Raw genomic sequence first — 13,233 nt, 5'->3', positions numbered from 1 at the left:
AGTTAGAGAGGATAGAGTGTGATATTATTCTTATATAATAGTCTGGCTACTATTCCATACATACACACATATATACATCTCTCTCTCTTTTTCCCTCTCTTCTCTCTCTGTCTCTCACCATTGGAAAATACAAATATAATATTTTAAATCAAAATTTTAAATTTTGTAGTTTGCTCCAATAAGAATGCATAATATCTAACATTTGACAGTCCCCATTGAGAGCATGGCAAACTAAGGTAAACGTAAACACATCATTCCAGGAAAGAGCCATCATCTGTCTTTAGCCAATGACTGTCTAGGAATCTAAAATTCTATTCATTATTTTTTTATCCTTTAATTGCTCTCTGTCTCCCATCCCCATCCTTAATTAACAGGATTAAATACAAATGAAACATGTGTAAGATTGAAATCAAATGTTGAATTGGCTTGCTTGAGGCAATACTTCTAATACCAATACTGTAACTGGATTTTTCTTTTCTGCCACATGCCACTTAAATGTGGGTTGCAAGAATTTCCATGTAAAACCGGACAAAAGCTTAAAAAGAATTCTAAACACAAAAGGACAGAGGCAAGCATGGCTTCTTGGTAGCAGCATTTTCCCTTGTGGGCTCTGTTGCTAGAGACAAGCAGAGGCTTGCAGTTCATTTAAGTGATGTTTCCTGACTCAGCATTTGTAACAAAAACCACAAGCCTCTTTAAAGAGGCCCTGTGCTACCAAACAATTAAATGGTGTGTATGAGCAGCATGGTGTCTCTTTGTGGTCTCCCTCTAACTTTCCCTGAATTCTCATCTCCTAGTCCTGCCTATCTTCTTGCCTCTATTGGGCAAACAGTGTTTTATTCATCAACCAATAAGAGACACATATATAGAGAAGGCCACCCCCTACTCCCATCATAATACTCCTATAAGCAAGAAACAAATGAAACAAAAGAACTAGTTATTTTAAGTGATTGAACACTCATTGGACAGAAGGCAGCCAATTCCTTGATAAAACCTGCTCAATATTTTTAAACATCTCATAAAATCAAGGTTTTCAATATACTGTACTTAAAAGTATAAAAAAAAATCAAATACTGTAATGCATAACTTTTCACAGTTCTTAGGTTGCTCAGCAACTTTGGTTGCATTAATATAATTTATGTTAGGCATTTCTATGCTTTACTCTTTCTTATAAAAAGAAAGTCTTTGCTAAACAAAATAATTTCTTTGCACATTAAAGTAATAGTATTTTGAATTCAAGTGTCTTCTATCCCATACAAATCAAATCCCATACTAACATACTAACATAGAAGTATCTATGTGTCTTAGAGGGAAAAATCTTTTACAAAGTAATATAAACCTTGTTCTCAAGACAACTGAAGATCTTAGAAGGCATAGTTATTTGCACAAAGTTCTCTTTATGAGAGGGTTAACTAAGGTAAAAAATAATTTAACATAATTTGCAATCATTCTTAGAGTTCTATTTTTAATTATATGGAAAATTGCTAAATTTATATGAAGGACTTTTTGTAAAATAGACAAAGATTTTTAAATAGATTCACTCAGGAATATTTTACACCTTAAAGTAGTGAGAACTGCCAATTAATTGACAACATCTTTTGTTTAAAGGGCCTTTCACACACTATTCATGGTGGCTACTGTGTAGTATCTCTTGTAAAGTAATTACTTTTGGTTCAAAATAGTCAATAGGATATGCCATAATAGGACAGTATTAAGTGATCTGAAGTAATCCAATTCTAGGTTAAATTTATATAGTATGACTGATCTCTTAGTCTTCAGAAAGCTGTGTTAAAAAACAGTAAACACCATTACAATCACACACATACACCCACATACCCATGATATATCATATACACATATATGATAAAAAGGAATATTAACTGCATAACACAATCAAATAGCATTTATAATTTATGTGACATATTATATCAATAAAAAATACATTTTCTAGTTCATTAACACAAATCGTAACAAAACAGAACAATATTTCTCTAAAACCATATCCCACAACAATGAATGCTTACATTTTTAATGACATTATTCACTAGTAATCTCCTTGAAGGTCCATAGTTCTGATCTAAAACTTCATGTTTCAAAACACATGAACTATTCATTAAGGAGAGAGTGATCATTTTTATGTCATATAAAGTAACTCAAAACTTTAAGTAAAAAAGCATATATTGATATTGCTCATCAGTGTCAACTGCCACTCTGTTCACAGTAGCTAGGAAATGGAAACATTTAAATGAACTTCGGCTGATGAATGGATAATGAAGACATGCTATAAATACATAAAGGAGTACTTTTCACCTACAAAAAGAGAAGGCATTGTGAATCAGAGATGAAGAGTATTACAGAAACATGGAGTTCAATTTATGTTAGCCAGCTACTCCTGAGTGTTGGCTCAACCATGATCATTAGTATACTCAGTGACATTTCATGGAAAAATACTGGCTTTTCTGCTTGCAGCTATTAATTTTTGAGTAAATCTTATTTATGACAAGCTTATGACAATCCTATGGCCTCTGTCTCATTGGTGGGATTATAAGCATGTACCTTCTCTCATATGTGACTGATTCCAACTTTCAAACTTAAAAGTGGTTATCAGGAAAAAATGCATTACAGATCATTGAACGCGGAGGCAGCTTGTGGCGTTTGTGCGCTCTCGTCACCAGCACAGCCGGGCCAACCAGTAAGCAACCATGTCTAAGGGACATGAAGTTGATATTGATCTTGGAACCACCTACTCCTGCGTGGGTATCTTTCAGCATGGAAAGGTGGAGATAAATGCCAATGACCAGGGTAACCGAACCATGCCAAGCTATGTTGCTTTTACTGACACAGAACGACTAATTGCAATGAACTCCACAAACAAAGTTTTTGATGCCAAACGTCTGATCTGGAGTAGGCTTGATGATGCTATTGTTCAGTCTGACATGAAGCGCTGGTCCTTCATGGTGGTGAACGATGCAGGCAAGTCCAAGGTCCAAGTAGAGTACAAGGGAGAGGCAAAAAGTTTCTACCCAGAGGAGGTGTCCTCTATGGTCCTGACTAAGATGAAGGAAATTGCAGAAGCCTATCTTGGGAAGACTGGTACTAATGCTGTGTTCACACTGCCAGCCTATGGCAGTGATTCTCAGTGACAGGCAGCAAAAGATGCAGGAACCATTGCTGGCCTCAATGTGCTTCGAATTATCAATGTACCAATTGCTGTTACTATTGCTTATGGGCTAAATAAAAAGGTTGATGCTAAAAGGAATGTGCTGATTTTTCACTTGGGAGGTGGTACTTTTGATATGTCAATCCTCACTATTGAGAATGGAATTTTTGAAGTCAAATTAACAGCTGGAGACACCCACTTGGGTGGAGAAGACTTTGATAATAGAATGGTTAACCATTTCATTGCTGAGTTTAAGTGAAAGCACAAGAAGGATATCAGTGAGAGCAAGAGAGCTATCAGGTGTCTGCTTACTGCCTGTGAACTGGCAAAGCACACCATCTCCTTCAGCACCCAGGCCAGTATCGAGATTGGCTCTATGAGGGAATCGATTTCTATACCTCCATTACCTATTCTTGATTCCAAGAATTAAATGCTGATCTATTCAGAGGCACCCTGCATCCTGCAGAAAAGGCCCTTCGAGATGCTTAGCTAGACAAGTCACAGATTCATGACATTATACTGGTTGGCGGTTCTACCAGAATCCCCTAGATTCAGAAGCTCCTGCAAGACTTCTTCAGTGGAAAAGAACTGAATAAGAGCATTAACCCCAATGAAACTGTTGCATATGGTGCAGCTGTCCAGATGGCCATTCTATCTGGAGACAAGTCTGAGAATGTTTAGGGTTTGATGCTCTTGGATGTCACTCCTCTTTCTCTTGGTATTGAAACTTCTGGTGGAGGCATGACTGTCCTCATCAAGTGCAATACCACCATCCCTACCAAGCAGACACAGACTTTCACTACCTACTCCGACAATCAGCCTGGTGTGCTCATTCAGGTCTATGAAGGTGAAAGAGCCACGACCAAGGATAACAACCTGCTTGGGCAGTTTTAACTTACAGGCATATCTCCAGCACCGTGTGGTGTTCCACAGATTGAAGTCACTTTTCACATTGATGCCAATGGAATTCTCAATGACTCTGTTGTAGATAAGAGCACAGGCAAGGAGAACAAGATCAACATCACCAATGACAAGGGTCACTTGAGCAAGGAGAATATTGAACACATGGTCCAGGAAGCTGACAAGTACAAAGCTGAAAATGAGAAGCAGAAAGATAAGGTTTCCTCCAAGAATTCACTGGAGTCCTATGCTTTCAACATGAGAGCAACAAATGAAGATGAGAAACTTCAAAGCAAAATCAATGATATGGACAAACAGAAGATTTTAGACAAGGGTAATGGAATCATCAGTTGGCTGGATAAGAATCAGACTACAGAGAAGGAAGAATTTGAACACCAGCAGAAAGAACTGGAGAAAGTCTGCAATCCCAATACCAGAGTGCTGGTGCCATGCCTGGAGGAATGCCTGGGGTCTTCCCTGGTGGTAGAGCTCCTCTATCCGGTGGTGCTTCTTCGGGGCCTACCATTGAAGAGGTGGACTAAGTCAGCCCAAGTAGTGATGTAGCATTGTTCCACAGGGAAACATTTGAAGGACCCAAATTTAGTCACGTTTCATGGTAGTTTTTAAATTTAAATTGCTACAATAAATTACTGGGCATTCTCACTACTTGAACATGGACCATGTTCACAGAGAAAATAAATAAATAAAAAACATTGCACTTTATAAGCACTGTATCCTAAATGGAAAATGCAATGTCTAATAAGGTGGAAAATGGAATGTCTAATAAAAAATGCATTACAGATAAAAAACAACCTGTTTGGGGTTATCACATAAATCTATAATGTAATGGCATGTTACCCATGTCTAAGACTCTTAAGTTCTTGAGAAACAGAAATGTGCAATGGATGAAGCCACTTTGCTTTTAAAGATTTTTATTAGTATTGGAGAACATGCATACATGCAGTAAGATTCACATAGAGGTAAGGGATCAATTTCTAGGAAGTTATTCTCTCCTTCTACCATGTTGGTCTCAGGGATTGTATTCAGATTGTTAGTTTGGAAGCAAGCAGCTGTATCCACTGAGATGTCTTAGTAGCACCAGATTTCTTTGTAACAAGTTAGACTTGAGAAAAAGAAGAAAGTGGAAAATTATTAAGAATAGAGTTGAATGATACTACAGATCATATACCACATTCATAGTTAAGTTCCAAGTGTATTATCTAAGTGAGATATAAGGATAGTTGTTACAAAGAGCGGTGCTATCTTCAGAGCCATTGTGGGTAAAAATGGATCAAATATAAGGCTAGTGAGTTGCTATATAAGGTGGAAAAATCAACCATTTGTATGAGTAGCATACATAAGAATCATATCACAGAAACCAAAATGATAAATCAAAAACCCATTATAAACAGTAGACAAATTGTAGAGAGTCTTTACCTTTTACTCTGACACTAGAATTAGACAGTGGAAAAAGAATGACCATGCCATTTGTTGATAGGTAGCAGACTGTGTGGCCTTAAGTAGTAATACCTGGGTTAATGAATAAAGAATTGATGTGACCTACCATAGAAATATAGACATAAAGAGTAATCACATGTCATCCATTCAGCAAATATTATTAAACATTTTCTATATGTAAGGCACAAGATATTACAATGAACAGAACAGAGGCTTTTGTTCTCTAGGGAGTTTGCAAAGTCAAGATTACTATTTAATGTTTTTTTATATTCCTAGAGGATATAAGTTAGATACAGAAGATATCATACAATGTTCATAACACTAAAAGAAATTTAAGATAGATTTAAAACTTTTCTGCCTAAATTTGGTGACAGTATTTGGCCATAAGAATGCTATGTTAATGAGGAACTCTGAAGATTATTGCAAATATTCTTGTCTTACCTATTTTGGACTGTTTTAATAAAACATAAATGTGTTAGCTTATAGGAAATGAAAACTCTTTACGTAATTTAAGATCCTTGGAAGTCCAAGGTCGCAGCAGCTACATAGTTGGTGTGATCTAACTTGTTTATTGATTCACAGATTGTTCATTCTTTCTGTTGTCTTTACAGGCTCAGAGAGAAGAGGGAGCCTGGGTCCCCTTTATAATGTCACTGAGTTCATACACCAGTGCTTTCAAAGGTTGTTCCCAAGGCTATATTTACCAACAGAATCATATTAGGGTTTGATTTCAGTTTAGGAGTCTTGAAGAATATAAACTATAAAATCATAGAAGTTGTGAAGTAAAGGACAGACAAGAATATAGAATGTGGCCTAAGACAAGGTCCCGGTATCCCAAGTCTGAGATGGGTATTCACTTGGGGGATTTTCCAAGGAAAGAATTCAAAAAGCTTTATAAAACTTTATTAGATAACTTTACTGGTTTGAATAGGTATGGCTCCTGTAGGCTTATGTGTTTGGATGCTTGGCCCATAGGAAGTCCACAATTAGGAGTTATAGTCTTGTTGGAGTAGGTGTGGACTTGCTGGAGGAAGTGTATCACTGTGGTGGCAGGTTTTGGGCTCTCAGAAATTCAATACAGTCTCTGCCTACTTCCTAGGCATAAAAATGTAGAGCCCTCAGGTCCTTCTGCTCCATGTCTGCCTGCATGCTGCCCACATGACAATAATGGGCTAAACATCTGAAACTGTAAGCCAGCCCCAATTAGACGATTGTCCATGAGTTTCTGTGATCATAGTGTCTCTTCACAGCAATAGAAACCCTAAGACTGTAACACTTTGAAAATATTTATCTATAAAAGATGCAGTGGTGTCTACATGACTTTAAAGGCAAGGTCAATATGAAATGCAGTGGTATAATAATTCCTGTCAAGCAGGCTTCTCTTTTACAATTACCCATTCCTGCAGTAACTATTCCAAAGTTCGCAATCACTTGAAAACAAGATGAACAGTCAACATGTAGACTCAAATTTACTTTGTGTCTTTGCAGTACTTTTGTTTCTTTCTGTAAATTGTTTCAACAGCAACTAAAGGTAATTTATGAAAATACATAAGAATAATATACACTATAAATATAAAACTATAGCAAAATATATAAACATTATATAATGCAAAACTGCCAACATTATCTCAGTTTTAAAAATGACTTTGGCCTAAGTTTAAGTTACATATTATTATAAATGAAACACACTGGTGTAGAAAAATTATTTCTAAAACTAAATCAGATGATGAAGCACATATGTCATACATGATTTTCTCCAAAGAATCATTTTTTTCCTTAGCTCTGGGACTTTTGTCCATAGATTCCTGGCTATTGATACTATAAATAAGCAGGTGCAGATTTGTGAAAACATTTAGTTTCCTATAATGGCAATGATGGTTTCAGCAAAAATTTGAAAAACTCCAAGATGACACTCAGTATAAAGATTTGTTATAATCTATTTAAGACCTAATTCCTTTGTGAAGCTTGCTTTTATGTACAACATTGAATATACTCTACCTGCTTTCTGTGGTAGACTTAGAGGACTTATTCATTCTCAATCATTGTTCTAATTTTTGACTATTATATTCTTTAGAATACTCTTAAAATGATGAGCATGTCTATTACAATTTCAATCTATCAAATTCATATTAGATGAAGGCTAGATCTTAAAGTAGGGATTTTCAGAGTCGGGTTTTTGGGGAAGGGACAGGATTACAAGGGATAGAGCCTCATCAGTGGCTCAGTACTTGGGGAAAATATAGCTAAATGGACTATTAGAAGGTAGTATAAACTGCAAGAGGCAGAATGAAGTCTTTGGGGGATACACAGCCCTCTCTATTGTTCTCTCAGCTCTCTCTCTCTTTCTGCCTTCTGTACACTACTATGGAGTGGGCTGCTTCTACCTATTCCATAATCTTGGCCATGATTTTATTCCTCACCACAGACCCAGAAACAATGAAGCTCTATTACCATTGGCTGAAACAAAACACATATCCCACTAAGCTGACTCTTACAGATATTTTCTCCCATGGTGAAACCCTAAAACCAAGCCCTATAATTCTGATGCCAGTGATAGTCAGCATCACCACCGCTTTATTGGACATCCTGGAGGTCTGTATTTTGTTTACCTCAAACTGATAATGTTACAAACACAATAACTACACATACTCACTTGTCTTATTACTCTCCTGCATGGGGAAAATACTGTTCTCCCTAAATTTGGTTTGAATTCTAGGCTCAGTATTAATAGAGAGTTTATTGACTGAAACTCCTGTGGTTCTGAGTAAGTGTTCAAAAATTTGAAATATACTCCCCATAGGATGTTGAAGAAAGAGTCTTTCCACCAATCATGACCTGTTCTGAATTCATTCTCAGAGAAATTAGCAAAAATAACCCAGGTCTAGTCTCTTTTCTTTCTTCCTTCCTTCCTTTCTTCCTTCCTTCCTTCCTTCCTTCCTTTCTTTCTTTCCTCCTTCCTTTCTTTCTTTCTTTCTTTCCTCCTTCCTTCCTTTCTTTCTTTTTCTTTTCTTTCTTTCTTTTTGTTCTTTGAACTTTTTTGTATCTTAATAGAAAAATATCTTTTTGTGTTTACAGGATGTCTAGTACATGTCAGACCTCAACACTCTAAAGTAATTCTGACCCACTGAGCTGTGTCTTCACCAAGTTCATACCCTGATTTGTTCTCGTTATCAATTCTAGTGCAGACAAATACTTAAAATATGAAAGTTATTAGAAATCATATGAGGTCTCTGTACAACATATCAACGTGTGGGATGGTCACTGCCTTTATGAATCATAGACTAATTATTACCTAATGCTTATTAATATTTCCCTCTCCATTTATTTCAGAAAGTTCAGGCTTCAAAAATACAGTTAAGTCCAATTTCAACATGAAATAGAGACTCATAAGTACTGTTGTAGAATAATTCTTAGTTTGTAGTTTTGTTTATTGAGCTATTTTGAGTTACCTTAACTGAGAAAGCAGGAACTTACTTTAAATTATTTAGATCATGTGGGTTTCCCAATATAGCTTATTTATTCATTTGCACTGGTTGCCTTTTAATGCTAATGCACACTTATACTTTGCTGTTAGCACAACAATTGTAATAACAGTCTTTTTCCATCACTAATGAGTGCATGTTTATTGTGTCTGCTTTTTAAAGCTGCCTTGGTGTATCAGTTTTGCTCATGAGAATCTGTAATGAGCAGTGTTAATGTAGCCGTGATTCCCAAATCAGAGGCAGTGGACCTCTCTTGAGCTGTGAGTTCACTCATCTTCATTTATTTGAGGAACAGCACAAATTTTCAGAAGATTCTCAACAGTGGAAGGAAATTAGTTTGATCAGACACAAACCTAGATAAGTAGAGTCTTAATATAACAAAAATGTTGGCAAACATCAACATGTAGTGCTGTATAGAGGTTACTGCAAACTTACTATGTGAGCATCATGGAAAGTGGAATAGAATTGACTTTTCCTAAGGACACATCTTCTATTGCAGTAAGAAATGTCTGGCATAAAAAGATGGTTTTGATCTTCAATGTTGTACCATAATAGTCATTAACTTCAAGTCCTTTAGAAGTCTATATTTCCTTATTACCTTCAGTTCCTTTAGGGTCAACTAATAGTTGTTTTTCACTTAGATTTATGCAAGGGTAACTGTTTTAGTAGAAACCACTATTTTGGTTTCTTTTCTATTGATAAGACACCATGACAAAGGCAATATTTAAAAGGATGCATTTATTAAGGATGAACAGTTCCAGAGAGTTTAGAATGCATGACCATTGTGACAGGGAACATGGTGGCATATCACTGGATCAGTAGCTAAGGGTATACATCTTGATCCACAAACACTGGCAGAGAACTGACTTGGAATGGCAGGATGTTTTGAAAGCCCAAATCTTGCCCCTATTGACATACACACTCCAGCAAGGTCATACCTCCTAATCCTTCCCTTGAGTTTCCCTAACTGTATCAAAATATATGAGCATATGGAGCCATTCTCATTCAAACCACCACACTTACATTATTTTAAAGTGCTCAATTATTCATAATTCTTCAGAAAAAATATAAAATTCATAATACATAAAATACACTATCTTATATATATTATATATAGCTTATATATGCTTCACAATTATATCTATATATATATACATCTCTACCATTGCAATCATACATACACACACTCACATACAGAGAGAGAGAGAGAGAGAGAGAGAGAGAGAGGGAGGGAGGAAGAAAGATGAAATTTTATACCCTACCCTACTAATGTGGTGGTAGAAAGTCTTCACATGGGAAGATGGGAAATGAAAGAATTAAATAATTGCATAAGACAGTAAATCAAGATACACTGAAATGCATGATCACCTGTGCAAACAAGAAATTTAGACAATAATGTCTGTGTCACACAACAAGATCATTTATAAATCCAGAATTAGAGGGTTATTCACTGAGAAGGTCTCTGTGACAGTACAGTTAGCAGAGTGACAAGCTGTAAGATGCAGTAAGGAGATATTTTTGGTTAACCTTTGAGAGTCTGACTTTGAGTAGCTTATTTTAGGGTTATGTAAGCACAGCACAGTTTGAAAAAAACAAAAACAAAACGTGGTTTTGGGAAAAATTAACCCAACTATGTGCACATGACAAAACTTATTCTTTGTACAGTGTAAATGACATCTTCTATAAACACAAGGTTTATAGATTAAGTGGGAAGACAGACTCAAGATCTCAAGATAAGGGTTTGGGGAAGGAGAGTTATAAATTGATTGAGACAAACACATTGATATAGTTCTAGAGAAACATTTGGTATGGTCTGGACACACAGCACAAAGATCACAAGATTATTAACCATATTTTCTCCTTGCCTTCTGGCCAAAAAAGCAGGCTGAAAATCTCTCTCTTTGAAAAGGCAACCCCATGTCTTTAAGATCCCTGGATCCCATAGTGCTTATCTGTGAGCACATGGACCTACTTGCCTCCTACAATTCATGTTGAATAAAACTTCTCCACTTGATCATATGGAATTCATGTCCTTTGGTATACCATTCTCAATGTCACACCTTCAGAATAATGAATGCTCCAATATTTGCTCAAATTTCCTAATGACTTAATATTTAATGCTTCCTTTTCTTTGTTACCAACTTTACCTCTGACTTCAATGACTTCTACATTCACATCTTTAATTTGTCAAATAAAAGATGATCTCCTCCTTTCCAGCCCTGCTCACCAATGGTGTATTTGGTTGTAGTCATTGGGTCACAGTTAACTCTGTTTATATAAATACTGGTAGTGGTTTGAAAATTAGAGATAAAGAGACAGATGAAGTCATTTCAGAAGAAGCTGAGTTTCACTCCTCTTGATAGCAGGCTCCGTGTTCATATGTACACTCATTCCTGCCTATAGTTTCATAAAGGTCACACTCAGGCCTGGAATTATGGTTCAGTGCATAAAGTGCTCACCAGAGTTAAGAACTAAAATTCAGACCTCCAACACCATATAAATGTTGGTCAAATCGATGAACTCTAGGTTCAGCAATGAGACCCCATTTCAGAAAATAAAGTGACAAGTGAACAAAAACAATACCTGATGTCAACATCTGGCATCCATGTACACACAATACATATTCATGTGCACTAGTAAGACCTTCCCATATAATACACACATGCACATGCAAGTAAAATAATACTCTGGATTTAAAGCAGAAAACTATAGAGAGTTTTGTTAATTTTCAAGAATTTAAAACATTTCATGGTGAACTAGTCAGTCAAAATAATGTGCTTTGTTAAGATCACAGTTAGATGCATAGTAGAAAATCTAGTTTCTGTAATGTGGTTATAGAATGAATTATATAAGTTTTATCTGATCAAAGTAGCAAAGCACATGTGATAAACACAAAGCTGATATTGCTTCAAAGCCCCAACTTCCCAGTTTCAGCTCCACTCAACAGAACCATAAAACAATTATTAGGTTACTCTTCAGCATGGCTCTGTCAAAACAATGAATAAACCCAATAACTTGGCTTTAAAACATCCAGAAACATAAATAAAACAAGATGAATTTATGCAGTCTTGGCCATTGTGTTTTCATTACACTTTTAATGTTTTCCTGACTTGTGAAATATTTTGTCAGTTTGGAAGAAATATTACAAAAACTAACAACTTCATATCTCAAGAATTAGAATCCAACTATCATGCTAAATATGTTTTCTTTTTCACATTGTGATGGAAGTATCACATGGCTAGTCAAGCATTCGCTTTATATCAGAATGTCTGTAATACTCTTTAAAACATAATAGAGAAATAGATAATTTTGTGAATGTGTGGACTGGAGAAGAAAAACAGTGGTATTTCCTTATTGTTATTGTAGCTGCATTTTACTGAACCTTCAAAAGCATGATTTTTTTTAATTTTTTTGTGTATTTGAACATGTAGTACAAACACATAGTTGCATGTGTGTGTGTGCATGTGTGTGTGTGTGCGTGTGTGTGCGTGTGTGTGTAAATAAATCCAGGTGCATATGTACTTCACATAAGCATCTGAAGCTAAAATGTTGACAGAGAATATCTTCCTATCCAAGGGTCTCTCACTGAAAACAGTGTTCATCAAGTCATTAGACTTTCTGGATAATAAGCTCCAGTTCCTCTGGCTCTTCCCCAGTGATTCTACTAGTGGTGTTGTAGATATGTCTGTGAAATTGGTCTTTCATGTGGCTGCTAGGAAACAAACTTAGGTCCGCTTGCTTGTCGGAGACACCTCCCTAGACACTCATGCATCATAATTAACCTACTGAGATTTTACAAGTTTACAATTCAATTTTATGCCTGTTTTTTCGTAGTCAGTATAACTTATTTTTCCTACATTACTTTTGTCAGCAAAACATAGCCAAAAAAGGAAAATAAAATATCTCTTAAAAGAAAAAACAAGACAAGACACCTTAAATCTACTTTTTAGGGGACAAAGAAGGTTCTGGTTGAATACATCATATCTATTAATCATCCTTCTGATACAGGAATAAAGGTATCATCTTCTTGTTTTACAAAGCTTTTCACTAAGAGAGATATCATGTGAAAAAAATAATCAGATGGCAGCTTGATGCTAATTAAATAGTGTTCTGGACAATGTCCTGGCCTTTTGGTACCAGCTAACTAGCTAGACATTGCTACAAAGATAACACAGCTAATCATGTAATCCCTGTGCCATATAATCACCAACTGTGTAATATGCATTAAATCAG

The 13,233-nt window shown here is 35.9% G+C and overlaps 1 pseudogene; it reads left to right on the top strand.

Moving 5' to 3' along the window:
* The first annotated feature begins 2,687 nt into the window (after positions 1 to 2,687).
* Positions 2,688 to 4,602, top strand: LOC127223199 (heat shock cognate 71 kDa protein-like; annotated as a pseudogene).
* Positions 4,603 to 13,233: the final 8,631 nt, after the last annotated feature.

Source organism: Phodopus roborovskii, unplaced genomic scaffold, assembly GCF_943737965.1.
Source record: "Phodopus roborovskii unplaced genomic scaffold, PHOROB, whole genome shotgun sequence".
NCBI lineage: Eukaryota > Metazoa > Chordata > Mammalia > Rodentia > Cricetidae > Phodopus > Phodopus roborovskii.
Note: the sequence above shows the minus strand (reverse complement) of the source record. Positions and strands in the feature narration are given on the sequence as shown.